General features: G+C 42.4%; 1 protein-coding gene across 3 annotated transcripts in view; it reads left to right on the top strand.

Moving 5' to 3' along the window:
• Nucleotides 1–12,059, top strand: part of CEP112 (centrosomal protein 112) — a 373,207-nt gene that overhangs the window by 321,555 nt on the left and 39,593 nt on the right. The gene's annotated exons all lie outside the window — the stretch shown is intronic.

Raw genomic sequence — 12,059 nt, 5'->3', positions numbered from 1 at the left:
TTCCTCCTGTGCTCACCCTCCACGCTTGGTAAGGCTTCTCTTTTCACTGTTTACATGATATGATTGTTATTCCTGTATAAACATATACACTAGATTCAGTGCATTTTGAGGGGCATGTTTGACACAGGGCCTAGTGTATGTTCAGGTTACAGACGTATTTTTATTAATGTATGAAACTGATTGCCTAAAGAACACCATTTAGAACGAAGAATGGGGAGATAACAACCTTGTCTGGGAAACATCCACAATTAAAAGGGAAGAAGAGGAGGAGGGGGAGGAGGAGCAAAGAGCATGCTGAACGAGAGAGGAGGACAGCCAGGATTTTGTGGTGTCAAAGGGAAAGTTTTCTGGAAGCAGGAAGTTCTAACAGTGCCCAGTGCAATGGAAAGTTCAAGGCAATTGAAGACGTGGGAGAGGCCATTGGAATGGCAATGAAAGGGTCAATGCTGGCCTTGCAGAGAGTGGGTTTCATAAGGTGTTGGAGACCAAAATCTGGTTACAGATGAGGGGAAATGTTAGCTGATAGGGGGTGGATGGGTAACGCAGTAAGATGCTGGAGAAGCATGGCCATCGCGCAGTAAAGGAACATCAGGGTTAAAAGGACTGGAAGTGGAACTGGCTTCCCATTCAACATATGTTCTCCTATCCAATGTATGGAAAGCAAGGAGACCAGTTTCTGAAGGGCAGCAGGGTGAGGACAAGCCAGGTTAGATGCTGAGAAGGGCTCAGCAGAAAGGGAGAGATCACCAGTCATGACTGACCCTCGCCAGACACTGGGTCCTGTCCAAAACAGCCGTTGGGACACTTGGTCCATGCCGAAAGGTTCCTGATAATTGGTCCTGTTTCAGACATTCGGTCCACACCAAAAACGTCCTTGAAATTTGGTCCTGTTGAAAACATCCACTGAGACATTTGGTCCCTGATTCACTAAATAATACAAACATTTAACGTTAAAATTTTACTTACATTATTTTTATTGTCATTCATGATGATTTTGGATTTTATATTTATTCTTGTTCTTCCTCCCGAAGTCCAGCAGGATTACTCGTAAGTCGATGAGCAATTGCTCTCAAGTATGTATCAACCTGATTATGGGCGTTCTATTGTCTTACCTGTTAACAGTTTTGGTTATATGAATTCGATTTTGGCAGTATCATTGTGAGGTTTATGGCCATATTTGAGTGTGACCACCAAAAACCTGGGTGATAACTTGTTCACTGCTTTGCTGTTTGTCTTTTAACACGTCAGTAAATCTCCAAATTGAACAATGATGCCCTACCGTCAGTTTCTGAAATTTGCTATGCCAGTCTTCCACTGTGTGGGTCATCCTGTGATCACCAGTTAGTATTGATGTACAAACAGACCAAGTTTCTGCTGGAAATCTTGGAACCTCTGGTCTTCTGCCTCTGCCACACTTTCCACAGACATATACTCTCAACATAATCCCTTAGGGCATCTAATTTTTCTTCCACATACATACTCACAAGTTTCATTTATCTACTAAAGGCACAAATGGAAATTTAAACAACATGGATGGACACTTATAGGTGTGACTTTCCTTTGTCATACACCCCCGTGTAAGACCCAAAGAAGTTATTCTTTGCCACAATGATTGTGAAAGGTGAAGCAAACATCCTCTTACTTGTGCGCTTGGTAGGAGCACTCAAATCACATTCATATTTGCTGTCTTGAAATCCATCATGCACAGTGGTGATTTCTTTCCTATGCAAATACAAGTACTTTCTCATATATAGATATATATTTTTAAGTGTCTTTTTGCCCTTTCATTGTTAGTGCATAAATCAATGGCATAGTATAACCTGATACCACACCATGCACAGTAAATAATTGAGTCAGCTGTGTTGATGCCATTGAAGATGCCATCGCTGAATAATGTGGTACCAGTGCTTAAATATTGAATGTTGCCTGAAGTTGTGTAAGTAAGAATTCTTTCACCATCTTGAGCACCAGAATCATGCATAAGAAATGGTTTCTGCATCTGGTCACTTGATACCCATCTGGAACTTCAATTCCACGCAGTGCAGTTTGGAGGTCAGTGTCTGTTTCTGAATTCTACCCCCTTGCCCCTTCAGTGAGCTCCTTTCTGATAGCACCGTCACAGCCTCTTCACCATGAATATCACGGAGAGTTCTGTGATGGTTTTGCGTCTGATTCTTCTTCTGCATGTCATTTTACCCTGTCTGGGTCTTCCTTACTTCCTCTTCAGCATCAACACTGTGCTGATGTTTTCCTGTCCCATCTTGAATGATTCTGATGTTGCCCAAATCCTGACTAGTTGTATGTCAGGCAACACAGACTCTCCTCTCTTCACAGAGCCAGTCCCTTTTGCTCCTATCTCTGTTAAAGGAATGGAAATGACACCAAAAACCATCATCACGTAGCACTGGCTTTTCTTTTTGTGAGTAGACCCTTTCTGCCACGTTCAACTGAGAGCTTTCAAATAAAGATTTTATGTTGCCAAGTGACCAAAGAAGGGTTTTTCTTTTGTACCCATCTGACCAATGACCCCTGGTTTACTGGTAGGGGAACCCTTACTAATGTCTTAGGGATTTGACACCCAGTATGGCCAGGCTGGATCAGCCAGCGCGTGGGCATCAGCTAAAGGCTTGGTGGTGTACGCTGACCAGCAGGTATGTGTGGGAGTCACACCCCCTAAAACCTCTCCGAACAGCAGCAGATTCTTCCCATGGTCTGCTGTGATCGTACCCCTGTAGGACACTGATTCAAGGGAAGCATCGCTCATTAACCCTGGACAATGGGATAGTTGTTGAAGCGCTCATTAGATGCCTGCTATTCCCCTCATGGTGGCTTCACACCTGATCTCTGTGTGTTAGGAGAGGATCCCTGTTCTCACTCCTCCAGAGCAAACAGTCTGTAGTGTGTCAGTGCATTCACTGCCCCTGTTACATAGTGGCTTGACCGAGGTCCTCCTTTCAAACGCCACCCTTGCTGGACAACAGCCACATCCAACCAAATGCCCAGTGACGTATTGATGCGCCGTGTGTTGCGAGATCCCATCCACGACTTGCCGTCCTCTGTGCATTTCTCTAACTGTAGGAGTCTTCTTATACTAACACATAGTTAATATAAATCCTGCTCTTCTGTAAGAGTCGAACCCCAACCCATCTGCCTAACCCCGTGTGCCATTACCAACTAGGCTACTGAGGCAAGAAGGGTTATTATTGGTAATACTGCCACAACATAATTACTGGACCAGCAAAACATGAAGGTATATTTATGTATTTATCCTATAAACCAAAATGTAAATACACGTTATGGGCTGTTAGAATCCAGGGACATTTTCTAAGCATGGACATTTTGTTAGGACCAAATATCAAGGACCTTTTGGCATGGACCACATGTCTCAGTGGACATTTTGGACAGGACTAAACATCTGCTAATCGTGACCAACCCCTCAGAATTTGAAAAGAGAAATGAGGACACTGATAAATGCATTCTCTTGAGAAAATGAGAAGGGACACCCCTTCCGACGTTTGAGGAGCAGACTGGTAAAACTCTGACATGTTTATCTAGGGACAGAGTAAGAGGAAATGTGGTTGTGTAGTCTGAGGGGGGAAAAAAGAGATCTGGAGAGATTTTAGTGGGAAGACCTCGACTATTTTCAATGAAAAGTAATTTGTTCTTTTCTTCTGGTATATATATATATATATATATACATATATATATATGTTTTTTATTGAAGTATGGTCAGTTTACAATGTTGTGTCAATTTCTGGTGTACAGCACAATGCTTCAGTCATACATGAACATACATATATTTGTTTTCATATTCTTTTTCACCTTAAGTTACTACAAGATATCGAATATACTTCCCTGTGTTACACAGCATGAACCTGTTGTTTATCTGTTCTACGTATATCAGTTAGGATCTGCAAATCTCTGACTCCCAATTTATCCCCTCCCACCCCCCTCCCCCAAAAGTAATTTGTTCTTTATATAATTGGTTGATGTTACCAATAAATACTGTTACCATAGTGTCAACACTGTACTAAGTATTTCAGAGGTCACTTTAAAAATATGGGCAAGGTTGTTACCCTTGTGAAGTTCATAGTCTAAAATGAGAAAAAAAGAAGGTCAGATGAATTCATAATACAAAGAGGTATGTAAATATAGTATCATGTAGGGGACACACTGACTTATTGAGAAATCTGACTTCAGTTTTAATAGAGGAGAAATTCACGGTTTATTGGAGGGGAATTGGAATGATGCTGTAGGCTCAGGGGATTGCATGTGTGAACGATTAGCCGTGTAAGAAAATAAAAGTTTAAACGAATGGCTTACGGGTGCGCCCTCTCCCCCCGGCTTGCGCAGAAGAGGGGTGGTCTGTGAGGCTTTCACAGGTTACACTGTTCCGCAGAGACTGAACTCCAGTGTAAGTGGTTATCACGCGGGCCAAATGAGGAAATTCCTCTCTGATCCTGAAAAACCCTAGCTGTGGTTCTTGAACTTGATCCTAGATTTCTACCACCCGAGATAAGAACTTGTTCACAAGTGGAGCTGTCTGGAGTGACAGAGCAGGGGAAATGTGCTTTGAATTTCCGGGGGAGAAATATACTGGCTACTTTCAGAGGAAACGCGGGTAATGTCAGGACGGTCTTTGTGTGACTAGGAAACATTAATGAAGTGTGTTGGGGGATTCCAGCTTCCTTAGATCATCAAAGTCTTGAAATAACATGATTTCTTTTCCTGGAACCTCTGTTAAGACCAGGAAACACTAACTTTTTTAAAAGTGCGGTTTTAAGACTTCTAAAGGAAGTTATTTAGGAATTTTAAAGGACTGAAAATATGTGAGAGAGAGAAGAAAAGAAAGAAAAAGTGGAAAACTTTTGAATTTGGTGAAAATGCTACCCTTGTTTTTATATTGGCCACAATACTTTGGCCTTTTATATTGAATCAATAGCCTAACAGATACTGTAACAATAGCTCAGAGCAAAGTGCAATTTCTCATTCATGCAGTTTGTTGCAACAACTAAAAAGTTTCCACCTGAAAGGAATTTCGCCTTATGTGAAGAGTAACGTGTATTTGGTTAAAACCCCCAAAGACCTCCCTTTCTTCATCCCAGTATCACAAGACACTGAATTATGAGGGTTAACAAAAGAAAAAAGGTACTTGTGTGAAATGTGAAAAAAAAAAAAGATTAAAAACCCTAGCACAAGGCATTAGGAAATAAAATTGTCCTGTTGTGTTTTGAATACATTAGTGGCCTCTGTAGTAACTGTGGTTCTGGTTGTCCTTAGATCTATAGTGTGAACCCCTTCCCCGTTACTGTAGAATCACTCATAAAACTTTCTTACAGAGTGTTATTCATTCTGAGTAGATCTGAAGAAATCATTTTAAAATAAATCTTGACTGGCATTTCAGCTGAAGAAGGCTTGTTGCTTTTGTTCGTAGATTTAGCCTGTTTTGAAAAAAATAAAATAGAAAAGGAGCTACAGTGGCCTCTATAAACAGGCAGTGAGACCACCCAGTAAAAACGTCACTCTCTGCTTTTGTGTCGTCTTCCCCAGTCCCAGATTTATGTCTCCTCCGCTGGGGGTAGGACTTGGTCTTCTTGCTGGATCCCAATTGTTTAAGATACGACTTAAAAAAAAAAAGAGTCTATAAATTTAACACCAAAATAATGAGATTTCATTGTTTTATTTAACATTCCCTTAACTTTCGGTTAGCAGTAGTAGAAAGAAAAATATTTGCTGTTTCTGTGTCAATTTACCTGTCAAAGAAAACCTATTCACCAGAAGTACTGTCAGCAACATTTGTAAGCTGAATTGAAGTAATGCTGCTTAAACAAATGTGGGCGTTGTTTAAAAGGCAGTTAAGATTCAAATGACAGTTCTCCTTATTTCCCCTTTATAATTTGTGCCTCTTCTCTGTGGTCATCGATCAAGTGTCAGTTCTGTTCGATGGATAAACCAGTCAGTGGAAGATGGTTTATATCAAGATTTGATATTCTTAACAGATACTTTACGACACAAACTTTTAAATCATATTACATGTTTTTACTGGAAAACAGGCCGTTACCATTTTTTTAAACCTGGAATTTTACTGTATGTAAATTATATCTAAATAAAAATATAAGTAAGCTTCCCTGTCCAGTTACCTCTCTTTAGGTCAAAATATGAACACCCTGCTCCCCGCTTCCTTTGCTTTATGTCCAAAATACACATGGGGAAATCCTCCTCCATCCCTCCTACTCACTGAAGGATGAATGAATCATCTGTTTTCTCTGAAGTAAAATAGTAAATCCAAACCTCATGAAAGGAAGGATATGGTGACATCATGTTTTTTAGGCCAAAAAAGCTTTAAAATAATTTTTTTTTATTCCTTATTATGGAAACTTTCAAACATACACAAAAGTAGGGAGAACAGTATGAAGAACCCATCACCCACCACCCAGCTTGAGCAGTGTGCCAGGCTGACTTCTTTTTGGCAGTATCCTTAGCGCAAATACTCTGCCTTTTTCTCTTGTAACTCCTTGGCTGTGTGGAGCTTGCTGCGAGCCAGGCCGTGTCTGCATGTCACCTGGCAGAGACTCGCCCGCTTCCCTGATTCTTGACCACAGACTTCACCCAGAGTCCTCAAAATCAGCTCCAGCTTTACACTTCTATAGGACAAAAAAAAAAAAAAAAAAATTAATCCACAGGCTTTTTGCTTACACATGCTTTAATGCAGTCCCTTTAAATAAAAGAACACTGTAACGTTCAGCATTCCCACTTGGGACAGAACCCAGGAAAGGAGCCATTTACCCTTCGCCCCTCAGTGGATGGCAGGCACAGAAGAACGTGCCCGTAGACCTCGTGATGCCTTGAGAAAGGCCAGATACAGGGATTTGCCAAGACTTGACAACACAGAATGAGCCAGAAATGTAAGTGTGAAGCACACTGAATTTCGGGCCAGTGAGAACTGGTTCAAAACCACTTAGCCAGTAGGAGAGCACGGTTACACAGTCTGCCTGCTGGAGGATGGCAGGGTGTCCCCAGGCCACTCCGCTGCCAGTATTTCCCCAAAAGGTGATTCCAGAGAAGAGTGGCTTCTATACTGTTGATTCTGTTTTGATTTGCAAGTGGATTTTTTTCACATTTCTCACAACTGAGGTTTTGGTAAAGATGGGAAGGTGGGGAGTTCGAGATCATATTCTCCAGTGAGAACGTGGAAAACAGATACTCTGGGTGATGAGTGGAAGCCAAATTTGCCAGCCTGTTGAGAAAGGGCAGTAAGGCCATAGCTCAGACGTGTCATCTCGGACACCCACCCCCCCACCCCCAGCCCCGTACAAAGACCTGGCTGAGAGTCTGGCCAAAGGTAAGGTCAGAAATCTCTGGAAAAACTTTTGGTTCTACTAAAATACAAAGTCTGAAAGCCTCTCCCTGTCATACTTTGTGCCCTGGGAACATTTGATCATATCTTGTGTATCATTTCAGCACAGTATTTCTCTTTTCCAATGAAGTCTTCCTTTATTGAATAGCTTTTAACCTCTTTCTACTTTAAATGAACTTTCATTTCATTGGTCCATGATTAAAAGGCATGTATCTGCCATCATTTCATGTTTGTATAATTGGTGCTACAATTGAAGTACAAGAGGAACTTTGTTCTTTAGTAACTCCACATAATTCCTTAACGCACGGCTTTACGAGTTGAGTAGCTGCTTTGAATCGTGTTTATAAATTTTATGAAAATAGCATTCACTATAACACTCTTCTTTTTTCCCAAGTGAACATAAAAGCCCTCATACGGTCACAGGAGCCGTTCAGCGGGCCGTTAGGATCACAACTTGTCCTCACCCTGGAAAGTCCATTAACGTGTAAAATCTTTCCCACTTTAATTTGCTCTAATTATTTTCATATTTTAAACAAACAAATCAAATTATCCTACAACAAGCTCCCTTTTAAGGAATGTGCTATGCCCTCATTGTTCTTCCGGAGCTAATTATGTCATTTACGTTTTTCTTCTGGAAAATGTCATTCTTTGTTCCCGAGCAACACAAAGCGCTCTGAAAGTCGGCCCAGCGTAGCTTCCCACAGCAAGCTTAGCCGACTCGCATGACGTTTAAAGGCAGGTTTAATTGGGAGCAAAGAACTGCCTTCCAGTAGCGATGCAAGTTAACACAGCAGAGCTAAGAGACAGGTAATTCTCTTGCAGAATAAACAGTTTGGCTTTTCAACTTGGAATTTGTTTTATAATTTTTGACCCAATGTTGGACATTCCATTCTTTAATTATCTTGGGCTTTTCTCAAGAATAAAGTAAAAGTTGTGCTTTGTGTGTGTATGTCAAATGTCAGGTTTGAAGGTTTTTCAATAAAGAAGCCACAACTTAAAAGAAAGTTCCTGCTTGTGCTTTGAGTAGTTGTGGTCATGTTCACAGGGTCCTTATGTCAAATTCTGTGGTTGAAAGTCTAATGACCTAATAATTTTTTTAGAATGTAAGGCCAGAAACAGCTGTCTATATAAACTGTCATTCTCCTTTCTTCTGGTGCATTTTAACTTTTTTGAAAGTGGAATATTACTTGGTTACTCTTCAATTTTTTAAACTAATTTTTTAATAGAAATTAGAAGTAATTTCTAGACATTCTACTTTCTCTGATTAACCTTAGAAAGATGACATGTTTTACATTTTAGTTAAACTTATGAGCAAATTTGAAAAGTGGTACCTTTTTGAAAAGCAAATGTAATTTCATTTCTATTTTGATGATATTGATAAAATATAGTAGATTTAATTAGTCTCCTCATTATATGAAGCACAGAGAAAGGGGCAGCTCTGTCACCTGTCCTCTGGGAAACCCTTCTGACCCCGTTCGCATCACACTGACCTCTCCCCGGTCGCCCCCCGCACCTGGGATTCTCACTGAGCCTCTTGGCCTCCTTGCCCTCTGCCACTCACTCTTATGTGGGTTTCAGAACCTCGTCTCTTCTTACTGACGTCCCCAGGGAAGTGTTCCCTCTGCGCCTCTGTCAGAGACCCCTCTCCACTGTTCCAACCCACCTTCCCAGCATGATCAGTCCCCTTTGAAATCCCAGCAGCACCTTAAACTCAACTTGTCAATGACCGCGCTGCCCCACCCTGTTCTGACTGGCTCCTTGTCCCGTCCCTTTGTCAGTTCTCTGCTCATTCAGGGTCAAAGCCTTGTGGTATTTTGAATCCCTCTTTTCCCTGGTGCCCCATTAATGGTTCTGCCACATCCCCCTCCTCCTGGACCTGCCCTCATGGCATCTGGCCCTCGCTGTTACAGCAGCCTCCATGCTTCACCCCCCAACTTCACTCTGCAGAATTGTTTCCTCAGGATTCAAGGGGAGAAACCAATCGGGGCATGAACAGGGCCAAATACTGCCATGGAACGAGGAAGAGCAGTGGCTTCTGGCTTTGGCATTTGGGAGGTGACAAGTGACTGGTGAGAACTGGCTCAGGGAAGTGAGGGGTAGGAGTGGGAGGCAAGGACGACGGGGGCCGAGAGGGCGGGAGGAGGGGACAGGGACACGGAGTGTGGGCTGTCCGCTGGGGTTTGCTGGCCAAGTGCAGGATGCAGATGAGGCAGGAGGTAGGGAACAATTTTTTGTTTAAAAGACAAGGGAGATGCATGTCTCTTTTATTTTTTCTGTGAAATGAAACTAAAAACAAAAATCAAGAGAGTGTTGGTTTTTGATTGTGGTAGAAACCAGACAATATATTATTTACAAATAAAAATAATATATATGTGTACATAATATGTATGTGTAAAGATAGAGATCTTGGGAAGATATATTTATATGTTCCATATTTTAAGAAACATAATAAACTTTAGTTTACTGTGCCATATTAAGGACAATTGGAAGCCCTGATGATTGAAGTAAATTTCCTCAGGAAAATAGTTCAGATATGTGTTAGTTCCTTCCCAAACACGGATTCAGTGTCATGTGTGCCAGGCCTTGAGTGGGTTTAGCACCAGGCTGGCAGATGTGAAGAGGAGAGAGCCCTGAGCTTCAGGTGCCCCCAGTCTCACGCAGACATGGAAACCGATTCTCTTAAACACTAGATGGATAAAAGCCCAGAGGAGGCCAGACTTGACTCTCGGGATAGGTCGGGGGTTACACCATCCAGCAGCAGCAGATGGGGCAGCTTCCAGGCAAGGAGAAGAGATGGATTAGCATGAATTAGCACAAACATACTGAACCTGAAATTGGTCAAGATCTGGAAATTCCAGCCTAGCGCCTTCCTACTGGCCGTGTGGACCTGAGCAAGCTGTTCAACCTCTTTGAGCCTCAATCATGTCCTCTCCAACACAGAGGAAATAATAAATGCCTACTGCACAGGTTTGCAGCGAGGGTTAAAAATGAAGCCCACTCAGTCGATGATAGCTCTTGTTGTTAGCGATCGTAGCAACGACATCAGCACGACAGCGGGGCTCCATACGGCTCCGCATGACCCGAGCCAGGGGATGAAGCTCCCTGAGTACCACGCGAGGGGGGTTGAGCTGTATCTCAGGCATGCGGAGTGTCGTTTAAGCATTTCAGTGGGAGAGTGAATAATGAGATTTTGGTTCAACACGGTCACTCTGACAGCAGTATGAGGACGGACTGGAGAGCAGAAAAGAGTGAGAGCAGAGAAACAGGGACAGATATTCTTCCCAGTCAGTAATCAACACCCTCCTTGATTTTGTCACAAGAGAAGCTGATGACAGCTTACTTACTGGTTAAAAAAAAATTATCAAAAGGGAAAAAATGCTATTTGGTCAAAAAGCATAGGAACAATTGCATTCATCATTTTGAAAACAGACCACAATAATAGAATTATAAACAAAAATAGAGAGTTTCAAGCTCATCGTCAGACTCGGTTGATTTATGGATTTTATAATCAAGTATGATATCAAAGAGCCCCTAACACTTTTAACGTCATTCTCAAACCATTATACTCTTTTAATTAGAGGTTCTTAGCCTGGAGTTCCTCCATGGAAATCACAAGCAAAATTAGAAGCATGTTTTTCTGTGTGGTGAGTGACCACATAGCATTTACCAGATGCTCCAGTGGATCTAGAACTCCAGAAAAGGCTAAGAACCACTGTCTATACCTATATGTAGAAAAGACTGAAATTGCACTGAAAGAATTTTTAATGGATATGGCCTTAGACATTCTGCCTGAGCTCCAGACTGCTGCACATAGCCGCTACCCAACACCTGCGCTTGGATGTGTAACAGGCATTCCAGACGTAACATATCCCGGGCTCGGCTCCAGATCTTCTCCCCTGCACCTGTCCCTCCTTAACCTCCCCCAACTGCAGTCTTCTACCTGCTCAAACCGCAAACTGAGCTCCTGGGGTCTTTTTTTTTTCATTCTCTACGTCCATGCCTCAGGGCTGTCATCTCTATCTTTGAACGTGTCTTGAATCTGACATTTCCCTCACCCCCAGCTGCTACCATCCTGGTCTGGTTCTCCGTCACCCTTTCCCAGTATGTTTCAATGGCCTCCACCCTGCCTCCCTGCTTCTCCCCGTATCCATCTTCAATCTATTCTTCCCAGCAACCAAAGCAACTCTGCCCACAACCCTCCCATATACCTTGAATAAAATGGAAAGTCCTCGACTGCTCTCTGAGGCTTCACGTGACCTGATGTGATTTGACCCCTGCTATGTACCCAACACTGTTGCTCCTCTCTGCTCACCACATTGGCCTTTTTTGGTTTCCTCCAACTTGCCACCCCAGGATCTTTGCACGTACAGGGTACCCTGCCTGGAAGGTTCTTCCTGCAAATTTCCATGTGACTTGCTCTCTCTTCTCCTTCAGGTTTTGCTCAGTTAGCTTTTTTTGGGCCATCTGTTTAAGATTGCAGCACCCCTCCTTGCCCCACTCCAGAATATCCTCCTCCCCTGCTTTATTTCCCTTCTGCACTTGTCACCGACATATATTACACTTACTGTTTGCTTGTTGTCTGTCCCCCAGGATAATGGAAGCTTCATGAGTGGAGGGAATCTTTTTTTTTTTTTTTTTTTGGTCTGTTTTCTTTCACTGCTTTATCTAGAGTACCTATCACAGTTCTTAACATTGAGCAGAA

The sequence above is a fragment of the Camelus ferus genome, chromosome 16, assembly GCF_009834535.1.
Source record: "Camelus ferus isolate YT-003-E chromosome 16, BCGSAC_Cfer_1.0, whole genome shotgun sequence".
Classification (NCBI taxonomy): Eukaryota; Metazoa; Chordata; class Mammalia; order Artiodactyla; family Camelidae; genus Camelus; species Camelus ferus.
The sequence above is the reverse complement of the archived record's forward strand: the minus strand, read 5'-3'. Positions and strand labels throughout refer to the sequence as shown.